This window comes from Alexandromys fortis, unplaced genomic scaffold (genome assembly GCF_014885135.2).
Source record: "Alexandromys fortis isolate MF-2015 unplaced genomic scaffold, M_Fortis_MF-2015_v1.1 scaffold_38, whole genome shotgun sequence".
NCBI classification, from domain to species: Eukaryota; Metazoa; Chordata; class Mammalia; order Rodentia; family Cricetidae; genus Alexandromys; species Alexandromys fortis.
Window position 1 is genome coordinate 5551766 of NW_026067916.1, and position 17327 is coordinate 5569092.

Below are 17327 nucleotides of genomic sequence, written 5' to 3' on the forward strand. Positions count from 1 at the left end.
CTTTTTAAAAAATAACAAAAAGTTCGTGTGTATGGAAGGAGTGATTCATCCTGAAGTGGTTGTTGGGATAGTCAATATAATCACTTCCATTCCAACAACGTCTAAAATTATGAGAATAATGATTGAGCTACCAGCACAACTGTTGGCTTAAATGCTTTAAATCAAATAACTAGTTTAAAATAAAGCCATTAAAAATGTCTATTTTCAGAAATAATTCCCTTTTTAGAACAAGAAGACCTTATATTTTCATTTTCATTTCACATTTATCAGCTGTTTGGTATTTTAATAATTCCTTTTTATCAAGCCTACTTTATATATGATGGTATTTGGAAATTTACTTTTTCACCTTAAGTAAATTTATTCTGTAAGTTTAAAAATCAATCCAATATTTCTATAATTTGCAATATAGAATCATGGTTCAGCGATTCATTAATGAATTCCAAAATATTAGTCTCTCATTCTCAGTTCAAACTTTTGGAATGAAACAGTTCTGGTTATTGTTGCTGGTTTATTTCAAATTCTTCTCCACCAGAAAAAATTGTGAAAGACTGTACATTATTAACACTGACATTTGTCTCATAAAACTTTAAGATTTAAATGTGTAAAACAGCACTGTTCCTAACATAGAAAATTTAACTATCGATTCCATTTTAAATGTACTTCAATGAATACGGAGTTTAAGGTAATAGTTGTTGCCTTTGTTTTTTGTACACAAGGTTATATTTTTCCTTGATATTTATATTCATTGAACCTAAATCCACCAGTTATTGACAGCTCAGCTTTCAAAATAATATTAACCACAAAGGCTATTATATGTAAAATAACAATCACAAAGAATTAAATGAAAAATATTATAAAAAATAAGATTTGGAAGTAACACTGGAAAACAACTGCCATCATCTTAACTATTTTAGTTTGCATTGCAAACATTACGCTGTCAGATTGAAATTCCTGCTATTTTAGGAAATCTTATGTTTAAGCACTTTGTGTGTTGGGAAGCTTAAGCTTCCAGGGTTATAAAAGGCTCCCAGACAATTAAGAACTTACTCAACAAAAATGCAGTGAACGAAGAAGACTGTAACTTTCTTATAATTTACATGAGAGATTATACTTTCCTGTGGATAGCATACCAGCATGCCATCATCTGTCTTCCTTGAAAACACTCAGAGAAAGCGGTGCATGGCATGGCCAACACTAGAGGTAAATCTAGTAACAACTGCTTAATTGAACTTCTTTAAAAAAAAAAAGTTCTCTCCTTGATGCCTTAATGTTCCTGGAGATTTACATTTCACGATGTCCACTTCATATTGTTTTGGTTGAATGACTGAAGGAGAGACCCCTTTCACTGTTCCTTGCTTCAGTTGAGTTGAGATGGAATGGTTCCAGTTGTGTAAACAGCTCTTGGTGATCTCCCAGCCCTCGTTTCAATGCCCCATGGAGACACAGTTGATTAAGCAGGGCACCATGTGGGCAGGTGCGCCACACAAGCCCTTCTCAGTTCTACCAACCAGGGGCCTCTGTTGTTTCTCCCACCCTAGTCCTTTCATGGGATAGGACACAAAGCGCAAGTTACTTGGAGGAGTTTTGGGTCATGTATACAAATTGCAGATAGAATTAAGTTAATAGAGGCCTTTTATCATAAGCTTGGTTTAAGGCAGTCCTTGAGTACAAAGACTAATTGGGTCATCACTTCATGAGTTTACATGGTCTATGAAGGGCTCAGAAGATAAGTGAAGTGAGGCAACAAAAAGGATCCAAATAACAAGGACACTGGGTCCTGTGTCTGCTCGGAATTCCTCAGTTATAACGTTTTCTATATCTGGTGGGTTTGTTTGTTTGTTTAGTTTAGTTTTATTACTGGAGGTACTATGGAGATAGGAATGGAAAAAGAACCCACAGCAAAAAAAATATACTCAACAAATCTCATGCACTTTCCAGTTCTCATGCATGGATAACTGATTTCTGCATTTATGAAGGTGGAATCAGTACTTACTAACATTATTTTATATACAGTATCAGAGTATATCTTAGAAGAAAAAAGTTTCATACTTTAATCTGTCATTTATGTGTATAATATTTTAAAATAACTAAATATCTCTCTTAAATTTTTCTATAGGGTAGAAATTGTTAATATGTTAGAGAGATTTTATCAATATGATTGCGACATATGATTTATCAATAAAATTGCTTGGATAATGTAATATTTATTAACTGATGGCTCAACTTTTAAGTTAAGTTACAGGGTGCATGACTTTAAAAAATGTAAAATTCTTTTTAGTCATTATATTCACAAATATAGTGATTATGTTTCTGAAATTCATCCCATTTCCTTTTCTTGTTGAAACTAGAGGAAAACCATACTCCTTTATATTCAGTGCTATAATGAGTCTTTAAAGAAAATATGGGTTTCAATGGGTTGAAAAATGATTACTATAGAATATTCTGTTTAAGAATATACATATGCTTTGAGGGATATTTTACTATGTACTCATTAAAGCTAAATAAAATAGTTGAAGAAAATAATAAAATGGGCAGACTCCTTTGCTCACAGATTGGTATAACTCATATTGTTAATGGCTCTATTTCCCAAAACAATCTCCGATTACAGTGTACTTGTCTTCAAACTTCTCCGGTTATTCTTCACAGAAATTGAAAAAAAATTTTAAAAAATCATCTATAAATACAAAGGCCAATGACGGCCAACCTATCCTGAACAATAAGAAACACTTCTGAGCTAGAGCTGGGTCTTGAGGTAATCAGATTCCCAGTTTCCTGAGGAGCTGTCATACTGATTCCCATAGTGGCTGTACAGGTGTGCACTCCTGCCAGCAATGTGCCCTTTGCTCTTCATCCTCAGCAGCATGAGCTGTCACATGTGTCATTGACCCTAAATAGCCAAGAATGTCAGAAGACAGGTGTCAGATGGAATCTCTAAGTAGTTTTGGTTTGCATTTCCTTGATGGTTAAGGATGTTGAACAAAAATTGTTTCTCAGGCATTTGTGATTCCTCTATAGAGAATTCTCTATATATGCCTATATCCCATTTTTCAATTGGATTATTTGGTCAGTTTTTTGATACTAGATACTTGAGTTCTTTGTGTATTTTGGATATCAGACATGGAGTTAATAAAATGTTTTATTATTATGGAGGCTGCTGCTTTCTCCAATTTTCAGGCTCCCTTGCTTACAGAAGTGTTCCCATTTCATGGAGTTCAATTTGTTCAATATTGATCTTAGTGCCTGCACTATGGGTGCTCTGTTCAGAGACTTGTCTCCTCTGCCCATGTGTTCACAGATATCCCCTGTTTTGTCTTCTGTCAGCTCCAGGGTACCTGGTTTTATGTTGAGGTCTTTGATTCTTTTAGACTTGAGTTCTGTTTAGAGTGATAAGAACGGATCTATTTGAATCCGTCTACACACAGACATCCAGATAAACCAGGACCATTTGCTGAACATGGTACCTTTATTCCCCTAGAGTGTTTTTCTGGCTTCTTCATAAAATATAAGGTGTCCATAGATGTGTGTATCAATGTATCTGTTTTATGCCAATACCTTCTGGTCTTTATTACTATTGCGCTATCATACAACTTGAAATCAGGGATGGTAATACTTCCATAAACTCTTTCATTGCACAGGATTGGTTTAGCTATACTGTGAAAACAACACCTATGAAAGGTGTTATTTCTCTGACCATTTTCTATTTGTATATTGGTGGACTACATTTTTTTTTAATTAAACTTGTATCTAGCCAGTTTGCTGAAAGAGTTTATCAAATGTAGGACTTTCTTGGTGAGATATCGAGGGAAACTTACAAATACTATAATTTTATCTGCAAATAAAACTTGATTTCTTCCTTTCCAGTTTGTATCCTTTGATCTCCTTCAGCTGTCTTCTAAGTACTATATTGAATAGATAAGGAAAAGTAGTCAACCTTGTCCTGCTCCTGTTTTAGTACAATTGCTTTGAACTTCTCTCTACTTAATTGGATGTTGGCTATAGGCTTGCTGTAAATTGACTTTATTATGTATAGTATGTTCCTGTATCAAGAACCTCTCTGGGGTTTTTATCGCAAAGGAATGTTGGATTTTGTCAAAGGCTTTTTCTGAGTCTAATGAGATTATCATGTGTTTTTTTTCTTTGTTTATATGGAGGATTACATTGACAGATTTTCTTATGTTGAACCATCCTTGTACCTCTCTCTGTGAGGAAGGAAGCCTACTCGATCATGGTGGATGATCTTTTTGATATGTCCGTAAATTTAGCTTGAAATTTATTTTATTGAATATTTTTGCAATTATATTCAGAAGGTAAATTGGTCTCTAACACTCTTTATTGAGTCTTTATGTAGTTTGATGTGGTCTCATAAAATAAGTTTGGCAATGTTTCTTCTGTTTCTATTTTGTGGAATAATTTGAGGAGGATTGTAGTTAACTCTTTTTTGAAAGTTTTGTAGAATTCTACACATTTTAGTGTTTGACCCTGAAGTTCTTTTGTTTGGGAGACTATTAATGACTGCTTCTAAATCCTTAGGGGTTATACGTCTATTTAAATTGCTTATCTGAACTTGATTTAGATTTTTCCATATTTGTGGAGTACTTAAAGTATGTCTGTTTGTTTCTCTCTATTTCCTTTATGTTGTTATGTCTCCCTTTTCATTTTTGACCATGTTAATTTGGGTGTTTTCTCTCTGCCTTTTATTTTAGATAAAGGTTTGTCTATTGATTTTCCAAAATAAATAAATAAATAAATAACCCCCCCCAAAAAAAAAACCCAAAATAGCTCTTTGTTATATTGGCTCATTGTATTTGCACTCTTTATTTCTATTTAGTTGATTTCAGCCCCGATTTTGATTATTTCCTGATTATTTCCCCTCCTCTTGGATGTGTTTGCCTTTTTTTTTTTCTAGAGATTTAAGGTGTGCTGTTACGTTTCTAGTATGAGATCTCTTTTAAAAACTTTAATATAGGTACTTAGTGCTACGAAGTTTTCTTCTACTGCCACTTTTGTTGTCCCCCATAAATTTTAGTATACTATATATTCATTTCCATTGAACTTTAGGAAGTCTTTTATTTCTTTATTTCTGCCTTGACTCAGTATCATCCAGTAGAGAGTTATTCCGTTTCCATGAATTTGCAAGTTTTCTATTATTTCTGCTGCTGTTGATATCCAGCTTTAATCTATGGTCATCTGTTTGTATCTGTTGAGACTTGCTTTGTAGATGGTCAGTTTCGGAGAAAGTTCCATGAGGTGCTGAGAAGATGGTACATTCTTTCGTGTTTGGGTGAAATATTCTGTAGATATATGTTAGATCCATTTTCCTCTTGAGTCATAATGTCTGTTAGGATCAGGATTTCTCTGTTTAATTTCTGTCTGAATGATCTGTCCCTTGGTGAGAGTGAGGTATTGTTTGATATATATTTTCAAACTCTTTATGGTGAGATAATATTTACTCTTGATATTGAAGTGGGTTTCTTAGAACATCCAGGAGAAGGATGGATCTGTTTTTGCATTTATTTATTAGGGAAATGAAACTATTGATGTTGAGGAATATCAGTGACAAATGACTGTTGATCCTCTGGGATCCACAGAAGGCATGGATAGTGTGCGGGAAGGATGCAGACTGTATTCTCTTACATGGCTAGAGATGATTTTTAGTATTGGATGTAAAAGAACAGAATGAGTGACAAAGTTCCTTGTGTATCCTGCCTGAACTTTTGGGTACATTTAGCGTAAATGAGCGACTCTGTGTTAAATTAATAAAGTAGAAAATAATAGAATAGGACTCCTAGCATCCTCTCTCGGCCTCTGTAAGTTTACAGAAGCATATACATGGAGAAACACCTATGCACATACAGCAATACATATAATTAGACAGATAGGCAAAACCCAACTTTTCTTTGGCGAGGGCAGAGAAAAGGCCTTATTTCAGTTTATACTTCCAGGTAACATTCCATCACTAAGGAAATGCAGGTCAGGAAATCAAGGAGAAATATGGAGGCAGGAATGGAAGCAGAGTTCATGGAGGCGTGTTGATTTCTGACTTGCTCCTCACAGCTTTTTGAGCCTGCTTTGTTATACCATGGAAGACCACCTACCTAGGCGTGAACGTATTTCCATTATAGACTAGGTCCATCCACATCAATCATTAATCAGAAAAAGATAAAATGCCCTTCCACTCCACAGGCTTGTCTAAAGACGATTTGATGAAGGCATTTTTTTTTTCAGTTGAGGCTTTTTTTTTCCCCAGAAAAAATCTAGCTTCTGTCAATTTGATTAAAAAAAAAATGAAACAAACAAAACCAATCTGGAGATATGATCCCTCTGAAACACAAATACTCAAACACATGATTAACAAACTATAACCTTTCCTTTTTGTCTTCAAAATACCATCTAACTTTTAAAAGTCCAACCTTCTCTAAAAACTGCAATACTTAACAGTCCAAGGTTTCTTTAAAATATTCAAATAGTCTTTAAAATCCAGAATCTGTTGCTGTTCTATGTTGTGGAGATCCTGCAGCTTTGAGTCTGGAGGTCAGGTCCCTTCACATGCCACATCAGATCATAGATGGCCTGGATGAGCAGGAGCCCTAGCAAGGACCCAGCATCAATAGGGTAGTAGAAACCGGAGTCTCGAACCAGGTCTATGACTCTCGTGATAAACACTTGCAAGTAAAGGTCCATAAAGTGACTCACTGTGTCACACAGCATGAAAAGATTTTGAAGTTTTTCCATTTTTAAAATTTTCTTTTCTTTTTTCTTTAAATTTTGTTTTATTTGACAGGTGCACAGGGTCAAAGGGCAGATGCAAAGGGACAGGGAAATGAATGGAATCAAAACACATGGTGTAAAAGGCAAAGAATTTTAAAATGCTAAGCAGACATGGCTAGGGCTAACATCGTGGCTTTACCTGGTGGTTCCACCCTGTCTAATATGACAGAGGTATGTTCACCACCTCTACCAGCCATGCTCACTGCCCCAGCTCCAGGGACAGAGCCCATTTACCTCACCATGAAGCAACTTGCAGCACTCTGCTCACAAACCTATTTAAGTGCTCTGTAGCATGACTTCCTGAAGGAGCCAGAGCCCTTAGTGTTACCAGGTCTAAGCAGGAAGTAGTCTTCTAAAGAAACTTCTGCTTACAGCCAGCAAACAGAGCCTGTCTAAAAAAACTGCAGCTGCCAAGAAGCTTCAATTGACTTCCATCTTTGTGGGTATAGAAGCCCTCTTTTTATAAGTTTTCTTAGGCTTTATGTGAATCTAGTTTGTCAAAAGTTTGGTGCCATTATATAAATGGAGACTGCACTGTCATTTCCTGGCCACCCAGACCGAAATAATCAAAAAAAAAAAAAACCCTATATTAATTACAACACCGTTTGGTCAATGGCTCAGACATACAAGCTAACTCTTACATATCAATTAACCCATTTCTATTATTTTATATTTTTCCACGGGACTCGTGACTTGTTACCTCACACCTTGCTTCTTGAATGACTAAGTGTTGTCTCCAAAGGATTTTAAAAATTAGAATATCTTAACTGTGTGCTCCTGCAACAACAATATTAATAAACTTATATTCTTAGTCAAAGATCGAAGAACCATGGCCCAGTTACATTCAAATCAAAGCCAAACCAGGTGATCAGTCAAATCCTCAGTGTTACACATCTTGGACTCATGACCATCCTGGCTCCAGGTGTTGTGTACTGTTCCACTTCTCCACAAACCCTAGCACTTCTTTATTTGTTTAATGGGAGTATTTAAAAATAAAATATTATCATCATATTAAAGACAAAAAGATCCTAAGGTGATTTTCAAAGGTTCCTCTTTAAAGAGGAAGGAGAAATTAGGGCAAAGCCAGTCCCTTCGGTGAGTGTACTGCCTGCTGTCTGCTGTCTTCTTACTGATGTGTTTAAAGGTCTTTGATTTCTCCCCTTTCTTTGTGTTGTCTGGTAACTGAACCCACCACCACCTCCTATATTTTTACGCTTGCCATCATGGTTGGGCATGTTCAGATTAACAAAAGGAAGGACCATAAACCTAAAAGACGAAGCCACTTGAGGCAAATTTTAATTGTTCATATTGAATATTTGCTTGAGAAAGTGGGAGTCATAAGCTCATATGTAGGCTATGATTCTTGTGCAGACTTATGAAGAAATGCTGGGGGAACTCCTACAGCCAACGGTCTTTGATGCTGGACCAGGTTGGGCATGGCCTTGTGTACTAGAAATGTACACACTTGTTCTCTCTCTCTCTCTCTCTCTCTCTCTCTCTCTCTCTCTCTCTCTCTCTCCCTCCCTCCCTCCCTCCCTCCCTCTCTCTCTCTCTCTCTCTCTCTCTCTCTCTGCAACTAGATTCGGTTCCTCTTCCCCACTCATGCAGAGTACTACAGATCTCTGAGTCTACTTCTAAATAATGAGACCTTTATTATTCCCCATTCTGACCTACTGTGTGATCATTTTATCACATATCTCTACATATGGTACCCAATGTGGGGCACAAATTTATGCCTACTGGGACTTGTCCAATAGGCCCATGCATGTCCCTCCCACATACTCTCTGGCCCCCATGCATGTCCCTCCCACAAACTCTCTGGCCCGCAATCCGGACATTTCTTTTGCCCACAGCCCACTGCTGCAGCCAGTGCCTAGGTCCCATGACTCGACTGCCCCCACATGCTTTTCTCTCACCCTAATCCATGCTATGTCCCATCCGCTGGCTGTGCTCAGGCCTCATTTATGGTTTGCAACTGCCAGAAAGCTCTGGATTTCCTGATAATCTGACCACCAAAAATAACCCTCTCTGAGTATAGAATCAGATTAACCACTCTCATTCTGTTACACACATTTCTTAGTATTTAAATCTGCCAACAACACAGAACCTAGCACCATTACCACTGGAGACTGTTGTGTCTCTCCACTGCGCACACCCACAACTGCAAAACCTGCTGGCCAAAATAAAGATTATTACACCTACAACAATTTAGCAAGGTACATTCATTTAACTAATAAATAAATCAATAAATATAAAAATTATATAATTACAGACAACATTACCACCCAGAAATTTCATAATCTTTTTGTTTACACTATGGATGAAATTCTGCAAGGCTAATGTAATTTTTCTGATATATCCCTATTTCTGGTATTTGGACTTAGTTTTGAACTACATATTCTACCTTTGAAAAGATGATTTGACTCCAGAGTCAAGAAAAAGGCACTTTTAGAAATGATACAGTCTTTACAGATTATCAGAACAACCAGCTGATAAAATTTATACCATTTAAAATCAAATGTTAGCTTAAAAATACCATTAAAAAGGATAACAGCAATTTGACAAACAAAATTCAGTCTACATCAATGGGTCATGAAACCTTACAAAAAGGGTGCTGAAAAATTACTTTAAAAATTTATACTGTTAAAATTGGCAATCAATATTTATTAAAAAGTAATGGTAAGTTAACAGATAAAAGTATCTCTCCAAAAAGGCACTCTGCACATCATTCTTCTTTAGGCACATATCCATTTTGAGGTTGTGATGACTTGTGTGTGATGCTCTTGAAGCTCCAGGTTTTGCTGCTGCAACTCAGCTTCTCAATTCTCTTGCACGAAAGTTTCAGCTGTAAGTATGACCTGTTGCAAGGACATGCTAGCATGCCACACTTAGTAGATGAATGTGTGCAGTGGGAACTCAGAAGTGTCAAAACCCCAAAGTTTTAAGAAATTAAAATTTGCCACGACACTCAAAAACTATTTTATAGTGTACAACAGTTATTTTCTTATAGTAATATGTCAAAAGCTTAGAATAAGCTTATTTTTATGTTGATCTTGAGGAAATTAAACTCAATTTAATTTACATTAAAATATAATCCATTTTCTGTTTTGACATACACTATCATATAAAAGTTGTAATCAATTCATTTTCTTTTCCTAAAGAGTCATGTGCACATTTATGCAGCCAAAACCCAAGGAAGTGGAGCCTACCTGTCACATTAGCAGTGGAGAGGCAGAGGCAGAGAGATCCTCAGTCTAGTTTAGACCTAAATTCCACAGCAAAACTGTTCCAAAAAGCAAAACCAAGCAAAAGAAAAAGCAATGATCAAAAGATATGCAAGATTTTTTCCAATAACTAAAATACAGGATCGTTTCAATATCTTTCTATAAACTGATATTTAATCATGCTACTGACATTACAGAAAAAGAAAAAAATTCTAAAAGTGTTTACACACAGAATACAAAATCTATTCTAACAATATTTTTAATACACGTGTAGTACACATATTAATCAGTTGTTTATTAAACTCACAAATGAGTATCACAAACCAGTGTGTTTAGTAGTAAGTCCAATCAGAGAAATTTCAACCATCCTGTTAGTACCATGATCTCTTCTAGTTGGTCATCCATGTAATATCCAGCTTTTCACTTTCTTCCATGTTTCACAATATTATATTTTTGTTTATTTGAGTAAAAACAACTAATTTCACACAGTATTGACAAATTTGTATGTTTTTACACATTAATAAAAGTTGTATAGTTCTCTTTCAAATCATATATGATATGAAGCAAGGAAAATTTCAAAATGTCATGTTTTCTGTTCTCTGTAATAAGGTAACACTAGGAAACAGAAAAGGAATTGATATATTATATTTGTTTAAAGTTTGCAGCAATGGACACAAAGGGTTTCGCCCAGCCAGGAATTTTTTCTCAGAGGCTGGATGGACAGCTCTGTGTTTAAGAGCATGCAGTGCTCTTGCAGAAGATGGAGATCATTTCCCAGCAACCATATCAGGCAGCTCAAAACCGTCTGTAATTCCAGCTGTTGTGGATGAGAGGTCTTCTCTGGCCTCTGTGGCCACCTGTACTACATTGCATATTTCCACATGTAGGCACACATACACATAATTAAAGTCAAAATAATTCATTTTCAATGGAGAAAAACATTTTTAAAAGAATGGTCTCTGATAAATGTCAGATTTAAAATTTTAGCCCTGTGATCTGAACAGCTTATTAGATTATATAGATTTTCCACAGGAGATATATAACAAGTCCCCTCTGGGAAGTTCTATCTACTCTGATTTTTATGAGTTTTTTACACAAGACTAATAATCATGACTAATGGAGAAAGGCTATTTTGCAAATATCACTGGCCATCATTGTCCTAGAGAATGTGTCTGTTTGGGAAATCACTTATGCACTTAACCGTCAGTCAATCAGCACAGCATAACCATATCCAGAACAACTCACCGAGACTGAGAAGCCTCCTGCGTCATGGGTTTCACTGCTGTCGTTAGTAAACCAGAAGCATAGAAATCTTCCTTCATTCCCTGTGTGGGGGAAGACTGGCAAGAGAGGGTATTACCTGAGCAAACCCCAGCATTTCTGAGAGTCTTATTCATGTCTGGTTTTAGTTTGAGCAAATGAACTTCTAAACAGGAATTCAAAGTTCAGTGGATTTGGCTACCAGATTAAAGTAAATATCAAGGGTGTCTTCCTGGCCATCAAACAAAACACTCCTTCTCATCCCTCTACCATCAAATAAAACACTCCTTCTCATGCCTCTATCATGAAAATATTTGACTTCAGTGAATTTTGTTCCCACTCATCAGAGGCAAAACATCATCTTAGAAAATTCTTCTCGTACTTTTAAAAGCAATTCCACCCAGTTCTTTAGAATGTTGGTGTGACCAGAGGTGGGACGTAGAACTGACCCTTAAAGGGGTTGCTTTTCCTTGTAAAAACACGAGATTCTTCAACATAAAAGGGAGAAAAAATGTTGCTCAGTGTTGTACACTGGTAAGCACGTGCTTGAATGACCCCTGACCAAAACAAAACCTTAAAACTCACATAGGCCGAAGAAAAATATTTTTGAAACGAGACTGTTAGCTATCAAATAAACCATTCTATGTAAATAGACGTATATATGCATACAAACTGTTTTACTGCATCAAGGATGCTTTGCCTTATTTATATGTCTATTGATAGCTAAAAAGAAGAAGACATATCTGATAGTAACATATCAATAAACCATCACTTCTTTATTTGAGAAGTAAAGAGTAGTATGATTATTTTCAGCATTTTCGCAGCAGAACTACCAGGAACCAGCATTGTTTAAATAATTCTGCTTATTGGGAAGCTTGTACCATACAACTATGCAAAGCTATGTGTGTGTTGATGCATGTGTACACACGTATGTCACCATAGACACAGTGCACATATCTATGATGTACAACAAAGCGTTCCACTAATTGCTTTAGAATAGACATACATGTCTTTGTATTCCACTTGGTTTTTGTTTGCTGTTTGTTTCATTGTCTCCCCTTTACTTTTCCGCTCCTCATTCAGAAAAAGAAAATTTGACCAGAAGTGGTTGAGTGCTAGTCCTCTCAACAGGACAGCTGTCAGCAGTATTCACTCCTCCAAAGTCATTTTAACATTGCTTTCCAATTGCTGCAGTACTGACAGTTAGTTACAGAGAATGAAATGCAGTGTTCCCAGGCAGGAAGGAGCAGCCAGACTGCTGCTGTGTATGGAAGCTGCCTAGCACTCCGTGTGCTGCAATGTTACCTTACACCTCGCTGTGTTCTGCTTTATGAGGGGTCTTTGTGTAGACTATGCCTTCTTCACATGTAACAATTAGTTTACAAATGCTAATGCTCCCCTGAAAGGTCTGGTCTATTAGTATAAATTGCACACTCCAAATTGGCATATATAGATCTTTCTGTTTTTAACCATGATATTCCCTGAGCTGGGTGGAAGTGTCATGTATACATGAGTAATTCAGTGAATATGTATTGAATTCATATCAATGCATGAAGAAAATAATCAGTGAATTGCATGCTGCATTTTATGCTATTCACCTCTGTCATAGATGCATTAGTCCCAATGGGCATTTTCTCTTTGAACCTGTTTAGCGCTGTTGCTTTGTAATTAGAACACTACATGTTCCTGGACGATCTCAGAGTGCCCATATGGTTTCTAGTCTAGATTTAATTTCTATGATTCAATTGTATTTGTTATAAATGAGCCTCATCTTACTAACTGTTCTATGATTAAATTGTTCAATTCTCCAGTGATAGCCAACATTTGCCATTTTTATTGGGATGATCCACTGAGGAAATTTACGGTTGAAATCTGTTCTAATAGGAAAAAAAAATGCTTCAGATTAATGAATACCATAGGCATAGTGCGAGTGCGCATGTGTTCCTTTCTCTATGTATATTTTTCTTGGATCTTTTAAATTGTAATTCATCTATTGAGGTAAAAACATTTCATTGTAGCATAGAAAATGTCTGCTTGGATACATTGGTAAGTTGCTTTTTTCTAAGTTTCTATAACGAAGAACAAAGATCTGATTATATAATCAGTATGTTATGATTTCGATACTCCTTGAGTGTCTCCCCAAGGATTTTATACTGAAATACAGTCCCTATTAAATGTCACTATGATATTTAGAGGTGGAGCCAAAGGAGATAATTGGGGCCGAACACTCATGATTGGGCATGAGCGGATTTTTTAAGAAAAAGGGGAAGGAGAGCACACACACACACACACACACTTGTACATATGAATCTCTAGTCTTTCGCCACGTGAAGAACCATGTAAGGACTCTGGTATTAGGAAGACCATCACCATATCCACACACTTTAACATCCATAAGTAATAATTTAAAAAAAAAACATTTCTTTTAACAAAAACTCAACTTCAGGTAGTTAGTTACACTATCCAAAATACCGATACACATTTCTTTAAACCCTTGTTTCCAAACTAGCCTCTGGAATCCTACCTTTTGCTTATATTTTGTTAGATAATTTTCACTGACGTTCTGTATGAGTTACACAAAACAAACGCATGACTCAAAAACAAAATCCTTCTTTGGGGACCACCAAGCTCGGACTTGCTTACAGCTTAGTTCCACAGAAGTAAATAATCCTGGGTTAAGATCTGCAGTTTCTTCTGGAGCTCACAGCCCTCATGTGTTTCTGGTTTATGTAACCGCCCATGTCATTAGAAATAGTCAAAGATGAGGTTAAAATACCCAGAAGTGATGAGAATTTTAGTCATAATAGAATCATGGTGTTTTTAGGCACTTGTCAAAATTCAACTGGCAAATGCAGAATTTTAATACGGCAAACCTCACTGAGTGGTACCATGGCTATCATAGCAAATCAGGCTCCTAGGAAAATGTTTACATTAGCTTTTCATTGCTATCAAATTTTGTATTGCTATCTAAAATTCTGCATTAAACTTGGAAATATATTCTGTTTTACATTTCACAGTACATTTGTCTACATAAATGGAAACCCTAGGAAAACAGAACAGTGAACACATTTATTTGATTTTTTTTTTCCTCCTGTGGTTTAGCCTAGTAAGAAAACCATCAAATAGTCACATATAAAATTAGGGCTGAAAACATGCCTCTTTTTCCTACAGGAAAAAACATTTCTATCTTTACTAATGTGTCAGTTAATAATCTTAACAGTAAGAGATCTCAGATTCGTTTTTCTGGTTTAGCTTGCGGTGTTTCTGTGAAAACTAGACACCCCTTTAATTGTGAAAGGATTAGTAAAAGTGAACAGAGTAATCCTTTCATATTTGCATGTAAATATTTAAGAAACCATTTTCATTTTTTTACTTTGAAATTCGTTCCTTTACTTCTAATGTATATCCTAATTGAGAATCTGAAAACAGAAAACGTAGAAATTGTATCAAATTTTACATCCTGACAAAATTAATAATTTGAAATAGTTTTCATATATTTTATTTTTAAAAATTACATGCATTACATTCTGATTCTGCTTTACACCTCAGTCAGTTCCTTCCAAATCCTCCACATTTCTTTGCCCACCCAAATCCACACCTTCTCTTTCTCTCTCTTTTAAAGTACAAGAAGTTCATAGATTCAGTGGGTCTTGGGGTGGATAATAGCGCATGAAGAAAGCATTCAGCGATTACATGCTGCATTTTATACTATACACCTGTGCCAATGTATACGTTAGTCCCTATAGGCATTTTGTTTTTGAACTTACTTATATACAGTTGTTCTGGTTCTGGGCGTGGCTGGTAGTTAGGTTGGTCGTCCCACCAACTTTCCCTCTTCGCCACTGTCTGGTAGAGGTCTCTAGCGTTGCCCAGGCTAGCTCACCCAATGCAACCTACCACAAAGAGTGGGGCCATTTCTCCCTCTCTCAGGTCCTTGGGGCCAGCTCACCCACACTCATACTACTGTTTTTGTAGGCGAGGTGCAGGGTCATCTCTGCAGATTGCTGTAGGAGGCATAAAGGGTGGGAGGGCGAGGTCAGTTCTGCTCTTAGGCCCTCAGGGATGGCTTACCTGCAACTCCAAAAACAAGGTCAGCTCTACTGTGCTGACCAGACTGGGTGCAGCCCCCCCCCCCTTCTTGCTGATGCAAGGTGGAACTGGTTCCTTCACTTTTGTGACTGGTGAGGGTGGGGACAGTGCTCATCTGCCACAAGCAGCATGAAAAACAGTGGTGAGGGCATCTTTCTCTCTGGGTAGGGGCAGCATCAGCTCTGTTGGTCTAATACCCTCAGTGAAGGCACAACAGGTCCAAAGCAGCAGGATCTCCATGACATGTGACAACAACAGGATGTCCAAGAGGAGCCCCAGTGAGACCCTATTATTGGTGGTGGTGGTGGTGGAGGTGTTGCAGAGAACAGAGGGCTCCAGTCAGACCAGTGACAATGACAATGGCAATGAAGACTTGCATATAAACATGAATGGACTAAAGGGTAAACTGTGTGTCTTAGAAGGCCACACTATGCTTCCAGGACATGACTCTTTTGTTGCTGCTGTTGTTTGTTTTTATTTTTTTTTTGTTTGTTTCTTTGCTTTCTTTGAGTTTCAGCTTTTCCCTTAAATTTAATTTTGTTCAGGAGCAGGAGGTAGGGATATTGAAAGGGCAGAGGCAGGACCCAGAGGAGAGGGAGATAATTGGGATAGTATTGCATGGTATGAAATCCACAATGGATCAATAAAAGTAAAATAAGATAACAAACAAAACACCAGCAATTGAAACAAAGCAAAATAAGAAACATGTACACACACAGATAGCCAGAAAAACATAAAATTGGTAACCAAAATATACAAGCAAAAGACAAAAGATGAAAAGGTTAGAAAAATCCTATTGAATTTGTTTTGTGTGGGCCGTGTACTTCTGGCCATGGGACCTACACTGAAGTGTGCTTAAGATACTCATTGTGATTCCAGTGGAGAAAACTATCTTTTCCCATAGCAAATGGGTACCAATTGTAGCTATCTTCTTAGGTAGGATGGAAACCAGTGTCTTCTTGCTTCTCTCAGCACTGTGACCCCACTTGGTTTGAGGCCATGCAGTCTCTACATCTGTGACAACCTCCATGAGTTCCTATGTTTACCAGTGCTGCTGTGGCTATAAGACACTTTCTTCCTCAGAGTCATCCATCCTCTCTGGCTCTTCTAATCATTCTGCCCCCCTCTTCCCTATAGGTTCCTTAGTCCTCAGGGAAGGACTTAAGGAAAACAGCACATATATGACTGAATTCTCCAATCTCTCTCTCGGTCAATAACAATGCTCAGGTGTGGATCTCAGTGTTAGGTCCTATCTACTTCAGGAAGAAACTCTACTCATGAGGATTGAGTGAGACAGTGATCTAGGGGCACTATTATTATATTATATTATATTATATTAGGAAACATTTAATATTTTATTGCTATGTTCCTTTAATAGAACGATAGTATTTAGGCCCAAATGTGGTCTCAGGTTCTTTTTTTTTTCTAGTTAACTGATTATCTCTTCATTTATTTCTTTCCATTTGCAAGTCATTCATAGAAACACTCCACAGAGTCCTAACTCCCTGCATTGTGATCTTTCTTATTCTTTTTACTTAACTGATTTTTATTGAGCTCTGTGTGAGGTATGGGTGCCATTAAACCCAATCAGAGAAAGTGGTTTGTGATATTACACACACACTCACACACACACACACACACACACACACACACACACATTTGGGGCTTTGGAGAATTTGTATCAGATGAGGTTATCAAGATAGAACCATCATTATTGAGTACTTGTGGATGCTGAAGAAGAAAGAGGGGTAATAAGAGAGTCAAAGAAAGAGAGAAAGCAGAGAATTCGCAAACACATGAATGTATGTGTTACTGCTCAACCTTTATAGAACTCTAACAGTAAGAAAGTTAAAAATAAATGCGTATATTGACCCTTTGACAAATGAGCTAATGTTAAGATACTTGCTGAACTTGGCATATAAATTGCAGAAGGCAACTAGATTATCCACATGCTCTGCTTTGGTCTCTCACTTCATTGCACTGCGT